Consider the following 25,722-nt stretch of genomic DNA (forward strand, 5'->3'; position numbering starts at 1 on the left):
ATGAGAGTGCAGTCCAAGATTGCCCACGGTGTGCTCTGCTCCAGCCTACACCCCTCCACCCTGGCCGGTTCCCATGGGAAAGCCGGAGCGATGTCAACGTTGTGCCACATGCAGCGCACACAGTGGGCCAGCTACAGGGCCGCCCCTGGGGGTGAGTCCTGCTCCGGGAGCCCTGATGCAAGGACCATGGATGGCCCTGCCCCGTGCCTGTCAGGACCCCCCACCCCAAGGTATGCCGTGGTGGAGGAGTCAAATGGGTGCAGACACTGGTGCTGCATTGTCCCCTGGAGCCGCATCTGCCTATGCGTGCAGCTCCCCGCCTCCTCCAGGGGCCCCCGTGAGAGCCCAGACAGGGCCTGTGGGACTGGGATCCCGGCCAGAGAGACCCCACCTCGGGTCAGGGGAGGGGCACAGAGGGGACCCCAAGGCTCGGGACAGCTGGGCCCTCTCACGGGCCCCTAGAGGTGAGTTCTGGGAATGGGGGTATAGGCGACAAACACCCTTGCAGGTCAAGTGCCACAGGTGGGGCTGAAGGGACAACAGGAAACAGGGCAGACAAGCCCCTGTGCTCTTCTCCTGCCATGACTGCGGTAAGGTCAACAATGGGGTCCCCCACCGACACCATTTCTAGCCCTCCCAGACACTCCCAGACCATTAGAGATCCTCCTTACCAGACCCACACAGGGCATGCCCCAGCCCCTCACATGACGTCAAAGGGCCCTTCACAGTCCTACACACAGAACCTCTAAGGAATAATCACAGATCCCTGCGTACCCTCCCAGAACCACACAGGCCCTCACAGAGACCCTCACAGACCCAAACAGAACCTCACAGAGACCCCCAAAGCACTCACAGGTATCCTCAGAGACCTTCACAAACCCTGGAAGACCACAGAAGACCAACACAGACCCTCATAGGGACCCTCACAGTGACACCAACTGACCCGCACAGAACCTCAGAGACCCTCACTGGGACCCTCTCAGAGACCCTCACAGAACATCAAGCCCTTCACAGACACCAAGACAGACCCACCCATACATTGGCCCTCACAGACCTTCACAGGGACACTCACAGACCCACGCAGATCCTCACAGAAACAAACACATTCACATGGACACAGAAAGACCTCTCAGACCCTCAAGGACCCACACAGACCATCAAAGACTGTCACACTCACTGAGGAAACCTCAAATACCCCCACAGTCCCTCACGGAGTCCCTAACTGACACTAACAGAACCTCAGAGAGTCTTGCGCACCCTTCCGAGGAACCTCAAAGTCCCTCACAGAGTCCGTTACACACACGCTCAGACTCTCAGCGGGATCCAAATGTACCCTCCCCAAACCTGACACACCCTCACAGGGACCCTCACACAGCCTCACAGAGATTCTGACTGAGCTCCACACACCTTCACAGGCCCCCCCCACCCCCATAGAGCCTCACAGAAACTCAGGGACCCTTCCACACCCTCCACAGACCTTCAGAGATGCTCACAGGCACACTACTCACAGTAACTTACAAAGAGCCTCTCTGACACACACAGGGAACCTCCCAGACCGTCCCCGACCCCAAAACCCTCACAGAGACCCTCACACACCTTCACAATGAACCCCACACGACTCCACAGGGACCCTTATCCAACAGCACGGACCCTCACAGAGACCCTCACTCACTGTCACAGAGCCCCTCGCAGAACCTCACAGGGAGGCTCACAGACCCTCGCAGAACATCACAGACCCTCCTACAGACCTTCACAACCCTCACAGTCACTCATGGACCCACATGGAGACCCTGACAGACCCTCACAGACCTTCACACAACTTCAGAGACCCTGACAGACCCTCACAAACACACCCTGGAACCCTCAATACCCTCAGGCACACTCACAGACACTCACAGACACACACAGGCACTTATAGACCCACCCAGACCATCCCAGGAACCACCACACACCCTCAGAAACCACAAACACCAACACACACCCTCTCAGTGACCCTGACAGACCCTCACAGAGGCCTTCTACGGGACCATCACAGTCCCACACAGAGGCCCTCACAGACCTAATCACCCTCACAGGGACCCTCCCACAACCTCACATCTTCTATCCCAGGCCATCCCAGATACGCAAAGACCCTCACAGACTAACACAGACCCGTACAGTCCCACACAGAACCAAGCAGACCCGCACAGGGATGCTTGCAGGCCCTCAAGACACACAAACACCAGCACAGATCCCCACAGACCCTCAGAGAAACCCGAACAGTCACACTAACAGACCCCCACAGACTCACGCAGGTCCTCACAGAAACCCTCACAGACCCAAACACAGACTCACACACACTCACATTGAGCCTCACAGACCCTTACAGACATGTACATGAACACACAGCAAACCCACATGGGGACCTCTGCAGACTGTCACAGACACATATAGGGACTTTTATAGACACTGAGAGACCCTCACCGAACCTCTAAGACCCTCAAAGAGACTCTCACAGGCCCTCATTGAGACCCTGAAAGACCCTAACAGAGCCCCTGAAAGACCCTCACAGGGACCTACAAACACCCTCACACACACACACAGAGGGATACTCATGGACTCTCACCCTCAAAAAGACACTCACAGTGATACTAAGAGAACCTCAAACACACTCATGCGGGTCCTGACGTACCCACACAAGCCCCAAGACAGACTCTCACAGAGCCACATAGCACCTCACACGGACCCTCACAGAAAACTTGACGGAACCTCACAGGGTAACTCTGAGACCTTCAGAAACCCTCACAGGGTCTGTCAAAGCGGCTCTCACAGACCTTCACAGAACCTCACAGAGACACTCACATACCCGCAAACACACCCTGAAAGACCGAGGGACACTAACCGGGACCCAGACAGACCCTCACAGGGACCCTCACAGAGACCATGACAGATCCTCACAACCCTCAACAACCCTCACCGAGAATGTGAGACCATATCTCACAGACCGTCACAGACACGTGCAGCCCCCAGCGGCATCCAAACTTACCTCCCAGCACCTCGGACCTCCCCTGGGTCCCTCACACTGCCTCACTCTGCACTCTTCAGATACACCAGAACCCCATTACCCTCCCAGAGACCCTCTCAGACCCTCAGAGGGACCCTCACCGACCCTCCCAGACCCTAAGGGGGACCCTCACAGAGACCCTCCTGGGCTCTCCCTGGGTCCCTCACTGACCCTCAGAGACCCACACAGACATGCTCACACAGCACTCACAGTCCCACCCAGACCCTCAGTGACAATCTAATATTCCCCAAGGTTTAATTTATACACTCCAGTGGGTCATTCATTATTGGGAGACAAAGGTCATTCTTCCTTCCCTGCCTTGAATATTCATCTAGCTTGAGTGTCACCATTATGCCTGATAACAAGATCAGTGGAGTCTAGTGTAGCCCAAGTGGAATTTTCTTGATTTCTTAGGGGACCCCTTCGGGTTCTCTCAGAAGCAGAGGCCAACATGGAATCAGACACGTGAGTGATTTGCCAGGGAAATACCTGTGGAGGAGAAAGAAATGAAGGCACAGCAGCAGGCGCGGAAGCGTTCTCACTCAGCGCAGGCCTGACACCCGAAAGGAGAACAGGGAAGAATGAGGATGGTGGAATACGGGACGCAGACTTTAGGGCAAATCTGACAAAGTCTCATCCAGGCCTATGGGGAGCGCCCAGCACGGGCTGCCAGCAAGGGGAGCCACACACTGGGCAGGAGAGCCCTGCTTGTCCGTCAGCCCATCACTGGCTGCGAGTGGCCTGGGGAGAGCACGACCTCAGCACAAAGGCCGTGGACGGCCCTAAAGACCCCAGAGGGGCAGTGCAAATATGCCCGCTCCTAAAACTCACAGCCCTAATTGCCCGCCACAGTCTTTGGATTCATACCAGTGTTATACAAATCTGTGCTCTAACACAAAGCCTTCACATCTCTTCAAATTTTCTAAGCTACTGGGCTATTTCTCTACAATTGTACACCGCACATGACCACTTACCACTCTAACAAGAAGCCAAAACTCAGCATCCCTACTACTAGACTTGACAAGAAGGCGTCAAAGTCCATTCACATTTTTACCTAAAAGTCTCACAGCTGGTATCAAACCAGAAAGGCCTTAGCTAACTATACTGCGTTATCCTTCCAATAACAATTATTCCACCCCAATAATACTGAATTCCCTCAAGTAACCTACATGATTACCACAACAGAGATCAGCAGAGTCCACCCTGTCACAGTCACAAGCCAAGTACCATAACTACACAAAGCAGCAGTCCCCATGGCCTCCTCACTGGAAAACCCAGAATCCCTAGTATCTAATAAATAACCCAATGCCCCGGACCATGAAACTCAAACACAACCTTTCATTCCTTATTTTTCAACACAAAATATACCAATAGAATCTCCTTCAACACCCCCATACAAGTGTCCCCAGTAGAGCCATATTAGCAATGCAAACCTCAGGGTACTCCTCAGCAGCTAGGGCTGCCGTGTATTCAAAACCAGCCAACATCCCCGCAAGATAAATGAAAAATACTATTAAAGCTACGAAAGAGTCACTAAATTAATTACAATCCTGTAGACAAACCTGCCACTTAAAATCAACCCAAGCCTACCACAAACAGAAGGTTTTGAAGAAAAATCTGAAAAACTCATTTCAAAGATCGTACTGGAAATAAACACAATGTATACCATCATGATTCCTACATCGTGTTGAACCATGGACAACAGCATAAAAAATTATCATTGTAATTCAACTCTAAGAACTTAATGACCAACATGTGAAAATTTCACCCCTAGTCCAAACTATCAACAATTCATTCACTGACCTACCCTCCCCATCTATTACCTCAGCATGATGAAATGTCGGCTCACTCTTAGGGATCTGCTTGATTCCACAAATTTTACCAGGCCTCTTTCTGGCAATGCCCTATACAGCAGATACACTCAATACATTCTCGTCGGTAACACACATCAGCCGTGGCGTCCAGTAATGGGTGAATCGCTAGATACATGCATGCTTACGGGGCACATGTAGTTTTCATTGGCTTGTTTATGCACATTGGGCGAGGCTTAGATTATGGATCCTATGCACATAATAGCACTTCAAACATTGGGAGCATCTTATTATTTACAATAATAGGAACAGCATTCCTGAGAATAAATGTTGTACCTGATCAACAGCATACGGCAAGAACACATGTCTTTCTGAGGGCAAACAGCCATTAGCAGCATCCTTTCAGCTGTCTCGCATGTTGGCATAAACCTACTAGAATGGCTCTGGGGCGGCTTTGCAGCAGACAAGGCTGCCCTCACCTGAACCTTGGCCTTCATTTTATCCTTCCCGTTATCATTCTGGGCATAGTAACATTGCTTCTATTTCTACATGAATCCAGATCCGACAATCCAACAGGAATCACACTGAACTCAGATGAAATTCCTTCCTCAATCATGTCCCTCTGCTCACTGTGGGCCCACTGATAGTGGGGCAGCTAAATCGACTTAGACACCCAGTTCTCACTTCAGGACCATCTCTTTCAGAATCACTCATTAATTCCTCTTAAGTAAGATATCTCAGTGGATTAGTGACTAATCGACCCAGGCTCACACAAAACCATGCTGTCATTTCTCTGGTATTTTTTAGTTTGGGGGATGCTTGGACTCACTGTCTGTCTGAGGCCCAAACTCAAGCAAATAACTTGTAGCTAAACTTTAATTGAACTGTGAATTGTACATATAAACCTTCAGGTGTTATTCAGTCAATGTCTACAGGACATATAGACTTTATAAAAAAATACGGATATTCTAGACATAGACGTAAATGTAGCTGTATGTATATGAGCAAGCATAGGAATAGATGTAGACATACATGTACTGTTAATTGTGGTAGCCACCACACAGTTGTAATACTTATTCTAATAGCTATAGCTGTGCTCATTAACTTAGTTAATCTAATAAACACCAATATAGTTAGCTTGAAACCTCCTACCCTCCAAATACACCCCATATGTATTAAATATCTTGTCAAACTCCCCAAACAAGGATGAGTACATGGAACCATTAAACATGCTGTTAGTAACCAGTATCAAGCCCAAAAACCCTGAGATTCAACTCCCAGGCCTACTCTCTGCCAACCTGCAAAATGCTTAGGGATCCAGATACATATGAGTAAGGAAGGGCCTTTATAACAAGCTGCACTTAAGTATGAAATTCAACTAGAATGGTGTGATTAAAGTGAATAAGACTGTTAGATCAAATCACTATGGCTTGACTTTTATATAGCTTCTTAATATAAACTGGTTTCCCCCTATATGCCCCACAAAACTCAGGTTCATGCAGTTTTCCAACAAAGCAAGCCACAGAAAATGCCTAGACTAGCAGACCTGCTCCATGAACAAATAGATTTGGTCCCAGCTTTTCTATTAGTTTTTAACAAAATTACACTTGCAAGTATCTGCCCTCCGGTGAGAAAAGACTAAATCAACTAGCCTGAAGACTGAAAGGAGTGGGTAGCCAATACGCTTTCTAAGGCAGCTCACGACACCTTGCTTAACACCCCCCTATGGGAAACAGCACTGAGAAGAATTAAGCCATCAACAATAGTTCGACTTAGTTATCAAGTTTTCATAAATTTCATGCCAACCACCACAGTCATACGATTAATCCAAGTTAATAGAAAAGCAGCATAAAGACTGTTAAAGTGAATTTTAATTAAATAAAGTTAAACACTAAAAAGTCATAACCAAGGTAAAAATTCACAACAGAAGTACCCTTAGTAAACTGATACAAGATAGCAAAGATCCAAACTGGGATTAGATGCCCCACTGTGATTAGCCCTAAACCTAAATACTTCTGTATAACACAATTATTCACCAGAGTACAACTATCAACAGCTTAAAAGTCAAAGGACTTGGCAGTGCTTTATATCCTCCTAGAGGAACCTGTTCTGAAGTCAAGAAGGCTGATTGAGCCTCACCAGCCCCTGCTCTGCTAACACAGCCTGTATCCTGCCATCTCAGCAAACCCCAAAGGAAAGCACAGTAAGCCCACACATATGAGTCATAAATACATTAGGGCAACATGTAGCCTATGGGACCAGAAGCAGTGGGCTACATTTTCTTGCAGAAGAACATAATAAAACATATGTCCTTGTGAAAGTTAAGAACCAAAGGAGTGCAGATATGATATTGTACATGAAAAACCCTAAAGAGCCGTCTCCAAAACTACTAGATCTAATATCTGAATTTAGCAAAGTTGTAGGATATAAAATTAATACACAGAAATCTGTTGCATTCCTATACTCTAAAGATGAACTAGCAGAAAGAGAAATCTGGAAAACAATTCCATTCACAATTGCATCAAAAGAATAAAATACCTGGGAATAAACCTAACCAAGGAAGTGAAAGACCTATATATACCCTGAAAACTACAAGACACTCATGAGAAATTAAAGAAGATAACAATAAATGGAAACACATCCTGTGCTCATGGGTAGGAAGAATTAATACTGTCAAAATGTCCATCCTACCTAAAGCAATCTACAGATTCAATGCAATCCCTACCAAAATACCAACAATATTCTTCAACAAGCTAGAGCAAATAGTTCTAAAATTCATATGGAGCCACAAAAGACCCCGAATAGCCAAAGCAATCCTGAGGAGGAAGGATACAGTAGGGGGGATTATGTTCCCCGACTTCAAGCTCTACTACAAAGCCACGGTAATCAAGACAATTTGGTACTGGCACAAGAACAGACCCACAGACCAATGGAACAGACTAGAGAGCCCAGATATAAACCCAAGAATATATATATATGGTCAGTTAATATACGATGAAGGAGCCATGGATATACAATGGCAAAATGACAGTCTCTTCAACAATTAGTGTTGGCAGAAACTGGACAACTGCAAGCAATAGAATGAAACCAGATTATTGTCTAACCACATATACGAAAGTAAACTCGAAATGGATCAAAGACCTGAATGTAAGTCATGAAACCATAAAACTCTTAGAAGAAAACATAGGCAAAAATCTCGTGAATATAATCATGGGCAACTTTTTCCCGAAAGCATCTCCTTGGGCATGGGAAACAAAAAATGAACAAATGGGACTACAGCAAGCTAAAAAGCTTCTGTACAGCAAAGGACACCACTCAGGCAAACAAAAAAGCGTCCTACACTATGGGAGAATATATTTTTAAGTGACATATGTGACAATGGGTTAACATCCAAAATACATAAAGAACTCACATGTCTTAACACCCATAAAGCAAATAATCCAAATAACAAATGGGTGGCGGATACGAACAGACACTTCTCCGAAGAAGAAATTCATATGGCCAACATGCACTTGAAAAGATGCTCCACATTGCTAATTGTCAGGGAAACTCAAATTAAAACCACAATGAGATATCACCTCACACCAGTTAGGATGGCCAATATCGAAAAGACTAGAAACAACAAATGCTGGTGAGGATGCGGGCAAAGGGGAACCCTCCTGCATTGCTGGTGGGAATGTAAACTTGTTAAACCATTATGGAAAGCAGTATGGAGGTTCCTCAAAAAACTAAAAATAGGAACATCATTTGACCGAGGAATTCTACTCCTTAGAATTTACCCAAAGAAAACAACTTCTTAGATTCAAAAAGACATATGCACCCCTATGTTTATTGCAGCACTATTTACAACAGCCAAGCTATGGAAGCAACCTAAGTGTCTATCAGTAGATGAATGGATAAAGAAGATGTGGTACATATACACAATGGAATACTATTCAGCTATAAGAAAGAAGCAAATCATACCACATGCAACAACATGGATGGAGCTACAGGGTACTATGCTCAGTGAAATAAGTCAGGCAGAGTAACACTAATACCAAATGATTTCCCTCATTTGTGGAGGATAACAACAAAGCAAAACTGAAGGAACAAAATAGCAGCAGACTCACAGACTCCAAAAAGGGACTGGCGGTTACCAAATGGGAGAGGTGGGGAGATTGGGTATGGAGGGAGGGAGCAGCGGATTGGGGGGTATTATGATTAGTGCACATAGTGTGTGTGGGGTCACAGGGAAGACAGTTTAGCACAGAGAAGACAAGCAGGGACTCTGTGGCATCTTACTATGCCGAATGACACTGACTACAATTGGGTATGGGGTGGGGACGTGATCATATGGGTGAACGTAGTAACCAGATTGTTTTTCTTGTGAAACCTTCGTAAGAGTGTATTTCAATGACACCTTAATAAGAAAAGAAAAAAAGACATACTTGCTGAGAACATCAGAATGCCTTATCCACTTGAGAAAATAAAAGAAAATGGAAATACATAAGATCCGTTTATGTACTTACTTTAAAAAAAAGTCTACCTTTCGTTTGTGCTTAATTAGACAATTCATAAATTTATTCTGATTCAAGAGTATCCATTATCAATGAAATTTATTTGTCATTTTGCTTTTTATTATTTTGGAAGGAAAGGTGGGAAAAATACTGCCATAGTAATTTTGCATTGAATTCTTGGGACATTTTTCAGCGATCTTTGTAAACTTCTTACAATAAATACAAATATTTTCTGAATCTGAATTTTTCTTCCTGTTCATTCAGAAGTTTGGTTAATAAAGCTCTCGCTGGAGTGTGGCACAATAGCTCCCTAAGGCTCTCTTTCCACTGCTCAAGTAATTTTTCTCCTTCCTACAAAAAGAATGACATTATGTCTTTAAAATCTTAGGGCTCTGAAAGAAAGACAAGCCATTTGATTTTAATAATTAACTACTACATTAAGGAATACAAAATAAGAGATGGAGTTCATATTTTAGAAAATGTTTCCATTGCAGAATGCAAATCAAATCTGATTTTTCCTCAATTATTTCTGTTTTTTTCTCATGCTCACCGTTACTTCAGAACTAGTGTCCTGACACTTGGATATTTTCTAAAGTATGGTCTGCTGTAGTACCCAAAGGTTCCTCCCCAAGGACATTTATGAAAGGAGCACTGGCCTATATGCTGGCGTAAACACAGGGTTTTCCACAAGGCCGACTTGGAGGGAGCACAGAGAATCGGAAATATGCATGAAGGTGCAGTTTGCATGATTCAGGTCCTGCTACTTAAAAAGAAGAGCTTTTCTTGTAAATATACAACATGTCACAGGGAAGTACATGTTGCTTTATAAACTGAAACCCCAGCAATCTAATCCAGGAATGACATGACTAGTTATAACATTCTGTTTTATCTGTGGTCACTAAGAATAGAGTAGTATCAATATTTACTCCTATCCATGTCATCAAAAGGGACATATTAGGAAATTATACACTGTGGAAATGATTCAAAATTCTATCCATACAAAAAAAATCTATGACAACAAACCCATCTCTTAGGAATTCACAATCCGAAATAAGCATGCATATGTTTAATAAAATGATAACATAAATAATGTATCTTTTAGTCAATAGTTTATATTAGATTGGAATTAAGTTACATCAAAGGTATAATCTGTGGGGAAAAGTCAGCATAGAAATATTGTGAAATAGAAAGAAAAATAGATGAGCTTCAAATACTGGCAGGGAAGGACTGGGCAGACTGTTGTAGTTTCGGGTAACTCAGAAATGGCATCTAGAAGTGGAACTATGTCAGAAGCCATTTACGCAACTCAGGAGAAATGATTTAGTGAATAGTTTTGAGGTCAAGGAGGCCACTTGGGAAACCCATGGTTTCTACTATTGGCCAAAGGACCCAATTCAGAGGTGAACAGATGAAAAACATTGGTTCAAGACCAAAGGAAAGCAAATCATGGAGAAGTTGTCCTGGGGGTAAAGATGTATAACCCTAGCAACTGACTGGAGCAGAAACTGAGAAACCGAGTCAGGAGCTGATGTCAAAGAAAGCCATCCTCCAGAGCGCCAGGATTAACATGGTGGACAGAGCCTCCGCTCCAGCAGCCAAGCCATGCACTGCTACCAGAACACAGCACTGTGCTGCCTCTGTTCTCACGGTCTCTGCGGCACACCCAGCCAAATGAAGACAAACTTCTGTCTAGGCATTCCTTTCCCTTTCAGATGGATTGTCTATAACTTTGGAAGTGCATCACAGGAGAGGTTGGTGAGGATGTGGAGGACATGCTAACTGAGCTCTACCCATTGGCTTTCAAACAGAAGAGATTTCAATGGCTAAAAGGAATGAAGTTAAAATCAGTCTTTATTAAAAAACGGAAGGAAAAAACAGCAGCAGAATCACAGAACCCAAGAACGGACTAACAGTTACCAAAGGAAAAGGACTGGGGAGGATCGGTGGGAAGGGAGGGATAAAGGGGGGGAGATGAAAGGGGGCCTTACGATTAGCATGTATAATATGGGGGGAGGCACGGGGAGTGCTGTGCAACACAGAGAAGACAAGTAGTGATTCTACAGCATCTTACTACGCTGATGGACAGTGACTGTAGTGGCGTTTGTTGGGAGGACTTGGTGAAGGGGGAGTCTAGTAAACATAATGTTCCCCATGTAATTGTAGATTAAGGATACAAAAAATAAAAATCACTTTATTGTTTTAAAAAATCTTTCAACTACTTAGTATTTAACTGAAAAGCTATACATTCATGTACTTTAAACCATTCCTCTTAAATTTTTACTCCTGGGTACCTTACCCAGAGGGGGAAAACGCTATAATGGTTTTTCTGTTGTATCCTTCTAAATATATATTCTACATTTCACATGCACATATATGTATTATTCCTCTTGAGAATCTCAAATGAGAAAATATTATGTTTATCAATTGATTGCCTGTAAAAAAGTCCTGAAGTTCATTATCATCAAATACTATTACTTCATTCTTTGTAAAGACTGTGTGTGCAATTCCATAGTATAAAGTTTATTTGTCAGGCACCAACAGATAGAGAACTGTGTCAATATATTACCTTACTATAAAAAATAGTACAGCTGATCTCTTTATGCACATTTACATATGCCTAAATTAGACTACAACTACGGGGTAGATTTCAAGAAGTACAATTGCTACCTACTAAATTGTACACTGTGAAGACCAAAAAGCCTCACTCTTCTTGTATCTTTTTTGTAAACTTGTTGTTGTCCAGCTAGTACCAAATTGCCCTCCTAGGAATCACGTCAGTGTATATCCCACCGAGCACCTAAGGCAGTGTTAAATGAGGTTGAATCATTCGGACTCTACCTTTTCAGTTCATCTGCAGACATAAGCAGTTTGTCTATCTGCTTTGTGCAAACTGCTTATTACAGACCTGCAACAGGTGAGGGTTGTGAGGTGTGCAGCCAGGCTGCTTGGGTTCAAATCCTTGTGTCAGCACTAACCAGCTCTCTGATGTGAGCAAATAACACCTGTGGTTTTTTTGCTTGTTTTCTTATTATTTGAGCGGAATATCATTACCTCCTGTAAAGCTTTGTGAGGATGTAAACACACACAAAGCACAAAGAATTCTGTCTGCCACACACTAACCACTCAGGATATGTAATGAACAATACATACTTAATTTCTTTAAACTGATTTTTTTTAAACCCAAGTCTTATGCTAAGCAAGAACATCTCTGGTGTCATAGGTGAGGTGTACTAATTATTTTAAGAGACTTTAAATTTAATACGTAACTGTGAAAGGAAAAGAATGTAAGTTTTTACTATGATATACTTTGCAAAGTATTGTCCTAAACAATGGAGCACTTTTACCAAATACTTAACTCTGTTCCTATCTAATGGGCTAAGTAGTACCCTCTGCTGTTTCAACTTTCCTCTCTTCAACTTGCATGAGGTTGAACATTATTTCATTTATTTATAAGTCATCTTTTCTTTGTGCAAACTGCTTATTAATGTCTTTCAATCTGTACACTTTTTATCTTTATCCACTGATGTGTAATATAGCTTTATAGATAAGGAAATTAACTCTGTGTCATGTATATGTGACTGCCTGTGGGGCAACTGTCTCTCTTCCTTAAAGGCATTCCACAGGTTATTTGCTCACCTCCCCCAAGGGATGCTGAAGGGTGTCTCTCTCCAGCCTAAGTCCCTCTCTCTCCTCACTAACCCTCTGGATAATCCCATCTTTCTCCTCAATAATATTTTCAATATCTTGATGAAAAGAGACCCTATAATGCCAGCTGCTACATGGCCACTTAGTGTATGTAAGCAGCCCTCTAACTCACAGAGGGCTAATTCTGCAGCTTCTGGAGTCTCCACCCTTCCCCAGTTCTGAGGAAGGTCCCACCCCTCTAGGAGGTACTTTACCCTAGACCAATTCCCCACTAGGGGCTCCCAAATTGGAAGCCCACAGATGGGGGGACAGTAACAGGTGAAGCTGCATCCTCTGCTGCTGCATCCATTGGGGCCTCCCTACCATCCACAGGGGGTTCCAGGCATCTCCCCACCATCTCCAGGGACAGCCCTCCCAGAAGTCACACCCACTAGATTTTGGGTTCAGCGGTCCTGTCGACTACTGCCACTTGTAACTCTGAGGAGAGGAAATCCTGGGGCAAAATACCTCTAAAACCAAAATCAGTCAAAGGTAGAAATAAAGTTTAAAACCCGTTTATTGCTTACAAACTGTGGTCCAGGGCCATTTCTCTCTCCTGCTCTGGCAGAAACAAGTAAGACCTCCCCCCAACCTCTTAGGTTCAGATAAGCCCTAGGTTGCCCAGGTAATTACCTATTGATATGGAGATGAACTACTTCTGTCCATCCAGTAGGAACTTCTGTTGATATGGAGATGCACTAAAGCTAGGTGAGAGATTCTGGAAATCCTTCTATTTTACCCACACCCCTCAAAGCCCTTTCACTGATGGAGACTGTTTCTTCACAGTGTTGGAAACTGTAGCCCTAGTGAGAACTGTGCGAGGATTAACTGTGAATGTGCTGGATGGCCCAGAGCATGCAGTCAGCACCTGATGTATAGAGGACTTTTCACAAATGGTGCATGGCATTAGTTCCAGATCAGCCAAAATGTTTGCTTTTCTCCTCACTCCTTTGTCAGGAAAAAGCTCATTTGTCTCAAAGGAAAAGAGTATCACCTAAGCTCCCCAGGACATTCTATGATCCAAGTCCCTAACTTCAAGCTATACTACAAAGCACAAGTTGTCAAAACAGGGTGGTAATGGCACAAGAACAGACCCATAGATCAACAGAACAGAATAGAGAGCCCAGAAATAAACACATACATTGATGGTTAATGTTAACATATGATAAAGGAGCCATGAATACACCATGGGGAAAAACAGTCACTTCAATAAATGGCATTGGGAAAACTGGATGGCTACATGCAGAAGAATGAAACTGGATCATGGTCTTAACTCTATACACAAAAGTAAACTCGAAATGGGTCAAAGACCTAAATGTAAAACATGAAACCATAAAATGTTTAAAAGAAAACACAGGCAAAAATCTTAGAACATAAGCATGAGCAAACTTTTTCTGAACATGTCTTTCCAGGAAAGGGACACAAAATCAAAAATGAACAAGTGGGATTGCATCAAACCGAAAATCTTCTGTACAGCAAAGGCACCATCTGCAGAACAAAAAGGCAACCTACGGTAGGGGAGAATATATTCATAAATGATTTGTCTGATAAGGGGTTAACATCCAAAATATATAAAGGACCTGTATGACTCAACACCAAGAAAAAAAATATTAAAAGACACACAGAGGACTTGAACAGACATTTTTCCAGTCAAGAAGTACAGATGGCCAACAGGCACATGAAATGATGCTCCACACTGTTAATGATTGGGGGAATGCAAGTCAGAACCACAGTGAGATATCAGCTCACACCAGTTAGGATGGCCACTATTCAAAAGACAAGAAATAGCAAGTGTTGGTGGGGATGTGGGGAAATAGGAACACTCCCACACTCTTTGTGGGAATGTAAACTGGTGCAGCCATTGCGTAAAGCAGTATGGCGGTTCCTCAAAAAGCTAACAATAGAAATACCATTGACCCAGTAACTCCACTTCAAGGAACTTACCCAAAAAAAACAAAATATCTGATTTGAAAAGATATATGCACACCTATTTTACTGCTGCATTATTTACAATAGCCAAGATATGTAAGCAACAAAAATGTCCATCAACACATGAATGGATAAAGAAGAGGTGGTACGTATAAACAACGGAATATTATTCAGCCATAAAAATGTAAGAAATCTTGCCATTGTGACAATATGGATGGACCTAGAGGATACTATGTTGAGCGAAATAAGCAAGGCAGAGAAAAAATATACCATATGATTTCACTTATTTATGGAATCTAAACACAACTAAACAAAATGAACAAAACAGCAGTAGACTCATAGACACTGGGAAGGGACTGGTGGTTACCATGGGGGAGGGGCTGGGGTGGAAACACAGTCTGTTCTGTTGGAACAAGGTTAACGCAATGAGCCTGAGGCCAGTGACGAAGCTATAGTCTGAATCTGTGCTGGGAAAGATGGTAATAAGCTTACAAAAGCAGATTATTCCTTAGTCAAGAGTGTTGCTATTTTAGGCATCAAAATCAGTTTCTTAAGCTAGACTTATCTTAAGTTCATCCACTCATATCTAAAGTGAATGCCTGGATGAAGGGCAGAAGCTCTACTAGGATTTAATGTTACAGCAACAATGATAACCTAAAGAACAGCCAGTATGAACACATCCTTTTAAAAATGATAATATGAGGCAATCATCCATTAGTGAACTTTGTTTTTGAAAAGTAGCTCTTACAGGAAAAATGCTGGACAAAGGGGACACACTTTGTCAAGAATATGATCATTATGACTTATCTCCCAGTTTCCAAGAGTGTACAACTAGCTCCATCATAATTTGCATATTTACTGAAGAAAGAATGAATATGAATGAGGAAAAGGTCCCTGGGATGCTGATGCTGCATTACAAGAAACTCAGATATCTGCATAGGTATTTGATAATCCAAACTTGTCACCCTGGTCTTTGAAATTTCTTAATTTCCATCAAATTCTTCATATTGTCTCTCCATTTCAGTCTGGATAGCCATCTCACATCTCACTGGCTTTTGTGGGTCTATCCATCATCCATGCTTTTGCTCACATTATTTCCCCTTCCTGAACATCCCCCTTACTTGTTTTCCAATAAGCCACATCACAGCACATTTCTTTTCAAGCCCTAAGTTCCCCCTCACTCCCAAGTCTCTGAGGTTCTGTGGCTGAGAGATAAATAAACATGCACTATTATTTTCTCCGGTTTATTCTGTGGCTTCTATCTCTTTAGTAGCATCAACATTTTATCTACCATAGAAAATTCTGTACATTTGTTTGCAGAGTAGGAAATGAATTCACTTAATGATTGCTATCTGTCTACCAGAGACAGAGGATGAACGACATGAAAAGATAGAGCCCTCCCCTCAATACCAATTTAGCTCATAATGGTGGAAGGGAGAGTCAAGAACCCTCACAGCATCACATTTAGTTCAAAACAAGTCCTGGAGATGTGCAGCGTTAGAGGGATCGCTTTCAAGGGTGGGTGTTCAAGAAAGGCATTTTGGGAGAGGATGAATTTCACTCATTCGTTCAGCATTTACTGGCATTCTCTGTTAAATTCATAAATAAGATAGGGCTGTCAACTATCACCACTTCTACTTTTATTAAACATTATTCTGTAAGTATTATTCTAATCAATTAGACAAGAAGAAAAAATGGCATGTGTAACATTTGGTGATATGATATTTGCCATAAAAATTCCCTAAAAATTATAAATAATAAGCAATTCAAGTTGACTAATTTACAAAACTAATGTTCAAAAATAAAAATTCCTCATGTATATAAAAAACATCTGCTTAGAATTTATCATGGAAGAAAAGATAAAACACACAGGTTTTGGAGTAACTCTTAAAAAACACATTAAAATCAATCCCCCCAAAATCTTACACAAATGAAAAAATAGTGTTTGTTCTTACACAGGAAGATTACACATCATAAAGATGTTACTTCTTCCAAAATTAATCTAAAATACATGTCATCCTTGTGAAATATTAATAGTACTATTTTTGGAACTAGACAAAGTGATTCTAAAGTTCATTTAGAATGAGAAAAAAGAGGCAAGAGATGCCAGGGTAATTCTGGGGAGAAAACAGTGTTAGAAGTCTACTCTACCTAGCTAAATTTTAGCTAATTAAAAGAGTATGGTACTGGTGCATAAATATAGCAACACAATAGGATACAAAACAGAGAGATTCAAATTCATATAAGAATTTTGTATAAGATAAAAGTAGAATTTTAAATCAGTGAGGACGAGATGGATTATTCAATAAATAACATTAAGACAGCTGGGTTGTCATCTCAAGATAAAATTATATTTGTATTCCAAAATTAAGTAAATCACACATTGAAATGTGAAAAATTAAGCCATAGAAGTATTTAAAGAAACCATGGGGAGATTGTTTTTATAATAATATTATAGTGGGAAAGCCCTTCTAATGTGCCAAACACTGCGAATTTTCTGTCCATCATATCCATTACTTACTTCCCCACCTCTTCCCAGCTGAATAAAACCCCAATTCTGTTCAGAGTGACAATAGGCCCATACCCAAAAAGTGGGTCACGAAGGCAGTCTTGTTCTCTACTTTAGCAGCCTCCCTTGCAGCTAGGTAACTATGTGACTTCATTTTGGTTGAGACTTGAGTGGGAATCTGCTGGGGATTTCTTGCTTTCCTAATAAAAATGGACAAGCACTCTGGCACTTCCTCTCCTTTGGAAGACTAGACCTGAAGAAATCAGAGGGGAAAGGCCAACACAGTAGAATAAGAGACACTGGTCGTGACATGGTGAATAGCTGAACCAGTGCTGGCAACCACCTACACCTAGACATCTCACTTTGAGACAAAAAAAAATTCTATTTCCTTGAGCCACCGTGTCTTAGCTTTGTCCTCTTATAGTTATATGTGACTCACAATCCTAACTGGCATGCTGAGAATACCATAAAACTCAGAAACCTTAAAGAAAAGACTGACCAAATTTACATGAAAATCTTTTAATTTTTTGCAAAAAAAAAGATACCAAAAAGAAAAGAAAATGAGGTATTTTAAAATTTACATTACAGCCAAAGCATTAGTATCTTTACTATACAAAGAGCTCCACAAATAAAAGGTAACAAATACCACAGCCCAGTAAGAAAATGGGTAAGGGACAGTTATTATCAAAACAAAGGAATACAGATGGCTCTTAATCATAGGAAGAGATGTCCAAATTCACTCTAAATAATAAGAAAATAATTTAAACTATATAACATGTTCCTATCAATTTGGTATCAATGTAAAACAAAGTTTGACAGAACACTGTATTTTTAAGGAAACTCATACTCTTGGCATTTCTACTAGGAGAGAAAACTGGAATAGCATTCATGGAGAGCAACATGTCAGTGTCACAAAAATTATAAATGCCACTGCAGCAATTGCTACCTGCTTATAAAACCAAAGGATTGGAAACAGTTCAAATGCCCATCAAGGTAGGACTTGTTATTTAAAGTATGAAACATCTATGTAATAAAATATAATGTATTTATAAAAAGGAATGAAGAACCTCTATGTGTAGTTGTAGAATCTTCAAGACATACTGTTAGATGAAAAAAAAATCAAAGTGCAGAACAAAGTGTATGGTAAGCAACCATCTGCACTAAAAATACATTGAAAGGAAAAATATGATTTTATGTTCATAGAGTACTTTTGATGGAGTACACAAGAAACTGGTAATGGTGGTTTTCTCTGAGAAGAGGAACTGAATAGTTGTGTTCCAGTTATCCATAAGCACATAATGAACCATCCATCCCAAGCCTGGCGACACAAAGCCACATCCATTTTATCATGCCCACACATTCTGTGGGTCAAGAGTTTGGCCAGGGCACAGGGCAGGGGGTGAGGGATGACTTATCTCTGGTCACTGATGTCTGCAGCTCCGGCTGTTGAAGAGCTGACTGCCAGCATGTGACTCACGTGGCTGGAGCTGCAAAACATCTGAAGGCTTCTTCACTCTCCAGTCTGGCCCTTAGGCTGGGCGGACTCAGCTGCCATTGTTATATAGTGTCTACAAGCACCCTCTCCGTGTGGCTGGGCTTTCTCACAGCACGGCAGTCTCAGAGTAGCCAGACTTCAAGACGCAACCCAGGGCTCCAAGAGCAAGTGTTCCAACGAGCAAGGCAGACATGCATGGCCTTGTATGACCAGTTCCAGAAATCACATGGCATCACTTCCACCACAGCCTAATCGCTGAAACAGTCACAGCCTGCTCGGATCCAAGGAGCCGGGAAATCGAAACTCAAGTCCATCAGTTTGGTACAGTGGTTATCTCCAGGTTATCTGTATAGTGCAGGATTTAGGGAGATTTTAATTTTCTCCTTTTGCCTACCTTCATTTCCTAATCTCTTTACATAAGCAAGTACATCCTGTTTAATAAAATAAATATTTTAGAAAAATCATGGATCTCTTTTAAGACCATCTTTGCGGAGTGAAAGCAAAACCATGTTTCCCATGCATTTTCCTTGTGGGTTTGAAATGGTGACAGAGTTCAGAGATAAAACCATACATATTTTTCATAAACTCTCTCTACACAAGAACGCATCATAGCGGGAGCGTTGCGCGGCCACCTGAGCGGCAGCACACCTCACTCTTTCGCGGGGTCAGGCTCTGCAGGCAGAGAAATAGTGCCCCAAGTGGCTCTCTCTGAACTGTGTCCAGCTGCGTGGCATAGCTCTGCGGACCCTACATCCCAAGTCTTTGTCACAGGGTGTGAAGCAAGTCTGAGACAGTGAGGGGCTGGCCTGCCTGTGTCCTTTCGCCTGGCTGTGACACCTTTAAAAGAAGCTTTTCTCCCTCTATTCTTTGTCCCTCCTTCTACCTTTATTCTTCCGTCTCCCCAGCCCCTTCACCCTCCCCAGATGTTTCTTCTTTAACCAACCCTCCAGCTCTCACTACTTGCACCTTTTATTTTCTCTCTATAGCACACCCACTGCCACAAGGACTCAACTAGAACACTGTATGAGAGGGCGGAAGAGCTACCCTAAGTCAGCAAAACAGGCTTACAAGGCCCCATTGCCTTTGCTCAGCTCCCAGTTTGGGGGTTTTCATGCCGCTTTGTTTTACTTCATTATTGGCCTTAGCATCCCCTGACACTTTCTGACTTCTTTCTTTTTTACTGTGGTCAACTATACATGAAGTGAAATTCCCATTTCCACCATTTTAAAGTGCACAGTTCAGTGGCATCAGGAATATTCACAGCGCTGTGCAGCCATCCCCACCACCCATCCGCAGAACTTTTCTTGTCCCCAAACTGAAACTGTGTCCCAAAACTGAACCTCGTGGCCCCCAGCAACTACCACCTGTACTTTCAGCACCCATGAGTTTCACTGTGCCATGAGTTTGAGTGTTTCATGTATGTGGAATCATACAGTAATTCTCTTTGCGAAGGCTTATTTTATCTAGCACAACATCTTCAAGTTCATCCATGGTGCCATGTGCATCAGAATTTCTTTCCATTTCAAGACGGAAGGATATTCCATTGTTTATACATACCGCGTGTGGTTTACCCATTCATCTTGTCACTGGACATGCGTTCTCTGCTCTCAATTTTTCCCGTGGAACAAAGCGACGTGGGCCCTTCCCTCCCCTCCCGCAGTTCCTTCCATCCTGTGGGCCCACTGCTCCGCCGGAGTGAATCACGGTCAGGTCCTGCGCTCTCATCACACCTCTAACCACACTCTCCCGAGTAATGGCACCTACTTCATGGCCTTCAATACCCCCAAGTGATGATGGCTCCAGGCTTGTGGCAAGACTTCTGCTCAGAACCCCAAATCTCACACCCACCTACACACTTCTCAGCTCTACTTACGAACAGTTCATACCTTGTTCAAAACCAGATTTCTAGATTTTTTTCTCCATCCTTTCACCTTCAGCATAAAAGAGACCAGAACCCTTCCCAAAACTAGCCAGGAGACTAGAAGTTTAATCTTCAGAGAAATTGAAGCTTTCCCTCCATCTCTGGACACCAGCCTCAGAGGAGGGTGAGAGTGATACACAGAGCAGAAAATAAGGGAACTAATAGAAAGTCTGTATGCTCCTTGGTAGGAAGCAGTGCCCTGTGCCTGCCATGCTCCCAGAACAAAAGGAGTCAAAGGTAAGTTCCTAGGCAGGAGACTGGAGTTTTCTTCTCTGGAGAAACTGAGTGGCCCCACTGAAAGGACCTTTGTACAGGGGTATTTGGCCAGTTCACTGCCTGTTCCTCTCCTGAAAGGCCTCCTAGCTCCCAAAATAGAAATCCAGCCACACACACAGCTTCAACCCATGCACTAGGGTCTCTGCCTTGAATGTCAAAAAACAGCCAAGGATCAACAGGCATTTCAGGAAAGTAGTAAGGTGTCCACATTATCTAGAAACTTAGAGATAAATACCAAGAAAAGAGCTGAAAGAGCTGAAGATGGTTTCCTCTGGGGAGAAAAACTGTAGGATAGTAGGGGACTGGTATCTTTAGTTATACCTTTTTTTAGTGTTACAATTTGTTAAATGTGTGTGTATGTACATAAAAAGCATTTTAAAAGAGCAAATATGAGCACCACCATCAATGTGGTTGCTCAAGACTGAAGAAATTTGGAAATTACCTCTGCTTCCTCCTTTTTTCTCATCCAACAGTATCTATTTTCTCTCTCAGGCCCATCAGCTTCCCATCCAAAATGGTTTTGATCCACCCATTTCTTTCCACTTTGCTACCACCATCCTCAAGCCACCAGCACCGCTTTCCGGTTACACACAGCCACTCACTGGTCTCCTTTCCACCCCTGCTCTCCTCCAAGTTACTCTCCTCAGGGCACTAAAGGTGATCTTCCTAGAAGGTCACTCAGGTCACGTGACACCCTCCAATGTCTTCTCGTTACCCTCAGACAGGAACACACGCTCCCGCGGTCACACTAAGGTCCTGCCACATCTTGCTTTGCTCACTCCCTTCCTTTATCAGTAGACTCCAGCCTCGCTGTTCTCCTTTCCCTCACTTCCTGCCAAAAAGCCAAGGCCTTTGCTGCTCTAGGTCTTTACGTTTGCTCTTCCATATCCACAAAGTCTTTGCCCTGCTCCTCGTCTGGCTGGTCCATTCACATCTCAGCATAAATATCACCTCCCCAGAGGGAGCCTTCTCCACTAGCCTATCAAAAGTCACCCCAATAATTCTCTATTTTGTCCTCTTATTTGCTTCCTTCATAACATTAAAAAATCGTTCTTATTTCTTATTTGTTCATTTGCTGTACTTTTCTGCAGCGTGGGTAGAAAATAAGCTCCAAGCAGGGAAGGACCTTGCCTTGGTTCTGGAACTGCACACAGTACTTGTCTGAATAAATTACATCCCAAACTGAGTGCAAATCTCAGTTGGCATCTCTCTGGGCAGTTTTCCAGGTTGTACTATTCTTCAGAATGAGAACAACCAACTTGGTTCAAGATCAAACATGTATGACAACAGATGCTCCCTAACATGTGACACGACATCAGCCCCACTCCAAGCTGCTAAGACATCTCCCTTCTGGGGTTTGTGTAATGAGCGGTTTATCTATTTGTATTGGAGGGAGCAGAGAACAGGAAAAACTCACATACACATTGATGGTGGGGTTTGGGAAGCGCTATTTTTCAAATGGCTCAATGAATCATCCTTAGACAATAAGGTGAAAGCCCTATCTTGATGGACTTTGGGGAGTGGGAGTTCAATGTCAGCTTTCATTTGAATCACATTAGTATGAGTGACATAACAACTTAGAACTGAAAAGCTATGATGACTTTTAAAATAGCAATAATGCGAGAGGGCGTAAAATCAGATGACAAAACAGGATAGGCAGGTAAAATACCCTCAACCGTGTTCTCCAAACATTTTAGTTATACCTAAATCATCTCTTCATCAAAAAGATGTTAAGACAGTACTGGTGACAAGGTGTTTGCAGTGTTTGACCTAGAAAGAAGTATCTACTTTCTTACCTTCAAATTCAACCCATGTCACCCCCAAACCCATCTTGTCCAAAATCATGGTGACTCAATTTCAAGCAGTGTTAGACACATATTTGAAAGGAAAGGTGTGTATTCTGCTGATGCTGACATCTTAAATCACACAATCTTCTCTCCTTCTTACCATGGAGCAGAAGTTCAAGTCCCTCTTTGAGGAAAAGGAAGAATCAAATGATTCCTCAACACCCTTTCCAGGTCTAAGAGTCATTAATTGGCTGGCTCATTATCTGCTGAAGGCACCTGGCTAAGCAGACTGGGCGGTGGTAAGCTGTGAACCTCTCCTGAGCCTGGTCCTAATGACTGAGCTGCTCAATCTGTACATTAGCATCCCAGAAAAACATCGAATTTTATATCAGCAGAAACCAGGAGGGATGAAATCCTTCTCATCATTTATTTGCTTATTAAGCAACATTCACTTAGCTCTCACTATGTCACCAGCACGGTGCTTGACGTGGGAGACAGATTTACCTGCTCCTCCATCCAGTCCTCACCACTTCCACTTCTAGGACATGAGGCCAATGATCTGGCTTGGTGGGTAAAAGCACAGGATTAGTTTGTTTTCTTATTTTCCTCCTTAACTTCTCTCAGCACACTGATAGCTTGTCCTGGAAACTAGGGAAAGAAAGACACAACTACGATCAGATACCTCAGCCTCACCCATGTACGGGGCCTGGGGATTGCATAAAGCTCCTGTGTGTGCGGTAATGAAGAAAGAAGCTCATTTAAATATCTGGGACATCGGAGGAACAGACATCAATTAAATGGACAATGGCATTTGTAGTGTAATAATGCCCTTTAAGCCTGCAGATACCCACAGTGATGCTGGTGACTCAGGGGTATTCATAGTGACAATTCATAACTCTACTGAGAATACAGCCCATTTCTGCTTATCCACCACTTATTACTCTGCTAAGTATTTGCATGGCAATCTGTTCCGGCATCAGCTACCACAGTAGGCCCCAGTCTGGGTGGGATCAGGGCTGTAGAAGGGAATGTGGAGGGCAGGAGCAGGGGTAGAATGCAGACTGAAAGGTGAGGGAGAATTTCCCCCCTGCACATGTCTGATTAAATTCTGAGGCGACACGATACTCATCTATGTCACCAAATATTTGCTGAGCCTCTATTGTAATTAGAACACTGTGCAAAAGAGTTTCAGAGCTATAAAATAGGATTCCTGCCTCAGGAACCTTCCACTAGAGTTTACGATACAAACCATAAACATCAATACATATGCATCAATATTCACCAGCAACTAATGCTCAAGGGTGTGAAGCAGCGAGGAGCTCCACTGCGCAGCTGTGATAGATGAATCAGAGAACTGAGTGAATTCTCCAGGGAGAAAGGAGAAAGCGACAGGAGCAAGAAATATTTATTAAGCATCTACTGATGATTCTACTAACAGCTTCCATTTGGACGTGTTTAATAAATACCATGTTCTTTACCTGTGCCTCCCCATTTTTGCAACCCCATGTGACAGCGTTACAGCTAACCAAGTATACAGTCTCCAGTAAATGGTTACTCCAAGGTCACACAATGTCAACGACTGAGCAGAACTCACTCGTGGGCTGGTCTGACTCAGAGTTCACACTCTTTTCTTCATAGCTGGGCTCACTCTTCTGCATCTTTCCATATTAGAAACACCTGAGAAATGCTGGTCTGCTGAACAGAGCCACAAAGGCCAAATCTAACTCCTTTCCCACAGGATTGCCCCTCAAGTTTGCAGAAGATCTCACAGTTGGAAAGAGACTGAGAAGTTGTCCCAATCGATCTCCCTTCTGTCGCAGTCCTAATGGTTGGTCACCCGGCTGCTACTAGACCAGGCTCAGAGCAGAGCAGAGACCACATGATAATCCTTCCCAGTCCATCACTGGCCAGCCTTAATTGCTAGAATATTCTTTTCTTAGGCTGAGCAACACGCACATTGCCCTGGAATAAGGCCCATCTGAGATGGACTCTAGGACTAGTCCCTTGACCTCACTGGACCTCAGTTTCCTCAGCTGTAAAACGGGATGAATGGTGTTCGCACATCACAGAGATAGAGGAGAAAATGCGTATAAATCACTCAGAATTCTGCCCAGCATATCAAAGGATTCAATAAGTGTGCACTGTCATCATCACTATTTCCCTACATAGCTTCCATGAGCTGCAGTTCCAGAGCCTATGTGTAGTGCCTCTCTAAAATCATGTTTGAGATATTTGGTAGTGGTTCACATACTCTCCACCATCTGTGCCTAAAAAACATTTTTCCCTAAACTAAATATGCCTCTACCCTCCTCAGCAGAATAATATTGAGACCTTCAGTTAATGTGTCCTTTTTCAGAAAGCCATTTGAAAGTGTATTAAAAGGTTCTTACAGAAGAACCGGAGGAATGCTACAGGATGGAAAGTGCTACGGAGAAAAGAAAAGCAGCCAAGCAAAGGAGATTGGAAAGGCTTGGATGGGTGGGGGGGATTAAGTGGAGTGGTCAGGCAGCTCAGAGGCCCCAAGGACTGGGATTTCGCATGAAATCTGGTCGGAGGACGTGGCTCGGACCCAAGCTGAGGGCGGCATTCCTTCTCCTTCTTGGACTTGCAGACGGACAGTCTGCCCTGCAGCACTAGCTTGTTTTGCCCAACAGCAGGCCGAAAGCAGGAAGAGGCTGAGCGGAGGTCTGGCTGGGGCAGCCTGAGTCTGCTCACTGTCCCGATCACCGCGTGTGGCCCAGAAGCACAACACTGAGTGTTGTGAGCCTCAA

General features: G+C 43.2%; 1 long non-coding RNA gene and 1 pseudogene across 2 annotated transcripts in view; one reads left to right on the forward strand and one right to left on the reverse strand.

Annotated features, from left to right (window-relative positions):
* LOC140846362 (uncharacterized) overlaps positions 1-25,722 on the reverse strand; it is a 62,186-nt gene that overhangs the window by 26,305 nt on the left and 10,159 nt on the right. The gene's annotated exons all lie outside the window — the stretch shown is intronic.
* On the forward strand, positions 91-5,758 carry LOC140846578 (cytochrome b-like; annotated as a pseudogene).

This window comes from Manis javanica, chromosome 15 (assembly GCF_040802235.1).
Source record: "Manis javanica isolate MJ-LG chromosome 15, MJ_LKY, whole genome shotgun sequence".
Taxonomy (NCBI): domain Eukaryota; kingdom Metazoa; phylum Chordata; class Mammalia; order Pholidota; family Manidae; genus Manis; species Manis javanica.